General features: G+C 38.5%; 1 long non-coding RNA gene across 1 annotated transcript; it reads right to left on the reverse strand.

The window, feature by feature from the left end:
- Positions 1-1,030: 1,030 nt before the first annotated feature.
- Positions 1,031-3,482, reverse strand: LOC145718673 (uncharacterized). The gene is made up of 2 exons (XR_014141961.1): positions 2,310-3,482; positions 1,031-1,240 (listed from the first exon to the last, which is right to left on the reverse strand). It is a non-coding gene; the product is annotated as an uncharacterized LOC145718673 (long non-coding RNA).
- Positions 3,483-3,505: the final 23 nt, after the last annotated feature.

Genomic DNA, 3,505 nt, shown 5'->3' on the forward strand with positions numbered 1-3,505 from the left:
GAACTGGCCAGAGCAGCCCAGTAAGGGAGTGTGAGCAGACAAGATATTCTTGGAGAGGAGTGAGTAGCGTGGCGTGGCTGGAGGGTGGGACTCCTGGGGAAATCCGAGGGTCTGATTCTTCTTCTCCACAACATGGAAAGCCATTGAAGGCATTCTGAGAAAATGTGACAAGGCGAGACCTTTGCTTTAGGAAAATAACTGGCCATGTGGAGGATGGCATGAAAGGGAGAACAAGCCAGAGGCAGAACAACTGGCTCAGGAAACAGGAGGGCATGAACTGGAGCTAGAGCAAAGGGGCTGAGGCAGAGGGCTGGTTCCGGGGGCCACGGAGAAGAGCTGGGAGGCTCCAAGGATCCAAGTGAAATCAGGGGGGAAACCAGCACAGGGCCGGAGGGAGGTGGAAAGGAATGGAGAGGTCCAAGAAACATTTAGATGATCTTCATGAATGAAGACAGGAGGAGGTTGTTCAATATGATTTCAAGGGTTTGAGCGGGGTGGCTAGGAGAATGTGAATTCCACTGCTGAAGAACGAGGGAAGATAAGAGAGTTCAGTTCTGGACCAGAGGGGTTGCAGACGTCCAAGAGACATCCAAGAGACAGACCTCACGTGCGAGACCTGGGCTTCTTAATGAAGACTTGAGCTTCGTTGCCAGAGAGGTGAGAATTGAGACTAAGGGGCCTGAACGAGAATCAGAGAGTTTAGGCCCTCTAAAGTAATAAATTCTAGGAAAGAACCTTAATAAATGTAAACACATTACACAGGCCTAATAGAGGACAGAGTTTGGCTAAAGAAAGGTTCCACCAGCAACTTGAAAAAAGATAATGTGGTATGAAAATGAGAGTAATTATCCACAATAATCTAATTAGCTTACTAAATTTGTAATTTCTACATTAACCTACAGAAATAAAAGCTGATAAAATTGATGGGTTCCTTCAGCCACAGAAATTAGAACTGGTCAAAACTCAATGCTTCTAAATTTCTGCTATGAAATTAAACAAAATCTTCTTTTCATATCAATAAATATCCGAATAATTTAAAAATATCAGTCTTTATTTACATATTGTATATCTCAAAAAACGCTGGGGGAAAAAAGTTTCAAGAGGAAGTCAGTAAATTCTCATAGATCTGCCTGTTGCTAGCACTTGGGGGAGAGGGAGTCGTGGAATTCTTGGAGATTGGAATCTTGATGGCAGAACTTCAAATGTTCGAATCACTTGCCAAGGAAGTGCCACACTTGCTCTGTTTGAAATGGGGAAGAGGGTGTCGGGGAAGGGGTAAAGAGGGAGGGAGGGAGGGAGGAGGGAAGACAAATTTAAATTCAGACCTTTAGGAAGTATTTAGGCAGAGAAAAACAATCATAAGCTTGGTATGACACATTTCCCTATTTCAAGTTACTCCCCTTTAAACTCTTGTCCTAAGTTCTCTCATTTGGCTCAAGCCTTATATAAAACTGTGCTAAAAATTCCAGAGGCTTCCCATTTTATTCCCTTCATCTTTCTGGATCATTTTAGTCTCTACGGAATAACACAGAAGTTAGTGTCCTAGCTACAGCATGAAAGGTCTAGGAAAATCTTGTACTGTAAAATTTGACTGCCTGTCAAATATCCCAACATGGGATAGTATTGAAAAGAAACAGTCTGTTAGTTTCCCATATAAGGAATACAGCTTGCTTTCCCATGAAATGTCTACAGATCTGCTCTTTTCTAAACATCATAGAACTTGACACAGTAAATAGTTCTAATTTTTCCTCCAATTTTGTGAGTTGAATGCTCTTCTAATGTTTTATATTAAAACAAAGGATCAAAAATCTTGCAAAGTTTCAAAGATGAATGCTTCGTGCCTATGCTTATATTCTGAAATTTTTACTACACGACATTTTTACTTGTTTCTCAAAACAGCTTCAAATAATGGTTAACAAAAAATACAGTATTTTCAATCCTACTATAAATTTTGATTTTAAGATATTTATTTAAAATGATTCATTAAAATGATGAGATAATAAAGAAAATCTCCCAAATTCAGGTATCTGGAGTCTCATTAAATTTATCAAAAGTACCTGAAACCTCTCAGTACTTCACCAAAAATGTCACTAACACAAACTATTTTCTAGCCTAGAAGTAATATATGTGCTCCTTCTCATTTTCTGAAATTAGGAAATAATTGATTTCATCTGAAAATTTTAATGACTATTTTAAAAAGTATTTTACTTGGTTTATATAACTTTTAAATTAACCTACTGTACTTTTTCTGGTTTCCACCATTATAAACAAATTTATATATCTAGCTCCTCAAGAACCAAAAACCGTACCTTCCTCTTTATTTCTTCCCTTATTTGGTGACGATGACACCTGAAAGATAAAAACAAAGAGTCCCTGTTACGAATATCTAGATGTGGAAACTACATCCACAATGTTTTGTTTTGTTTTTTTTTTCGTGAAACTATAAAACAAACTTTATGCACAATGGTTCTCTAACCTGAGAAAAGTAAGTACTCCTCTCTGCCTCATTGCTTCTTCTTTGGGATAAACAAACCACAGACAGAGTCAAATAAAAAAAGCATGCTTGAAAATATTTTTCTCATTAACCCATGGGAACTACTGAGAATGCAGAGAGAGAGGTTTTCTTTCAGTTGTTTCCCTGGCTGAGGACTAGAGGACAAAAGTCCAACACACACATTCATAGACACACCATGTACATGCATGTACACACACACACACACACACACACACATTATATAATTTATTTAGCTGTCTTCTAGAGCATTTAATTTTTCTGTTTATTTCCATGACTGGGCCAAGATTTATAAAACAAATGTAGTATAATCTGTGATAGACAAGCCTGAAAGAAAGGCTTTTCTGAGATATCAGATTTTTTTTCCTAATTAAGAACAATACATTTTTTAGTTTTTGTTTTGTTTTGTTTTTTAACATTTTATTGAGAGATCCCTCATCCATGGAGAGGAATGCACAAAGCCCAAGAATAAACATCTATGTAATCACCACCCAAGTTGAGAAATGGAACAGGCCAGGCCCTTCCCCAATCATAACTTTTTCTCCCCTCGGGATAACCACTACCCTGATTTTATAACACATTTGAGATTTCAAATTTAATAACCAACTTCTAATTCTCTGATTTTGCTCACCTTCAATAGGAAAGATCTGTTTCTAACCTTTGAGGTCTGGGACAAAGGTACAAAGGGAAGACCGCATACCATACACGTGAATACTTAAAAGTTATAAATCAAGCTAACAAAGTGATGAATGGAGTATAAAGTATGCTCCATCCTCCTATCTTGAGAAATATACTTTTTTTTTTTTTAAAGATTTTATTTATTTATTTGAGACAGAGAGAATGAGAGACAGAGAGCATGAGAGGGAGGAGGGTCAGAGGGAGAAGCAGACTCCCTGCCGAGCAGGGAGCCCGATGCGGGACTCGATCCCAGGACTCCAGGATCATGACCTGAGCCGAAGGCAGTCGCTTAACCAACTGAGCCACCCAGGCACC

The sequence above is a fragment of the Leptonychotes weddellii genome, unplaced genomic scaffold (genome assembly GCF_054177405.1).
Source record: "Leptonychotes weddellii isolate Sample4059 unplaced genomic scaffold, ASM5417740v2 HiC_scaffold_19631, whole genome shotgun sequence".
Lineage (NCBI taxonomy): Eukaryota > Metazoa > Chordata > Mammalia > Carnivora > Phocidae > Leptonychotes > Leptonychotes weddellii.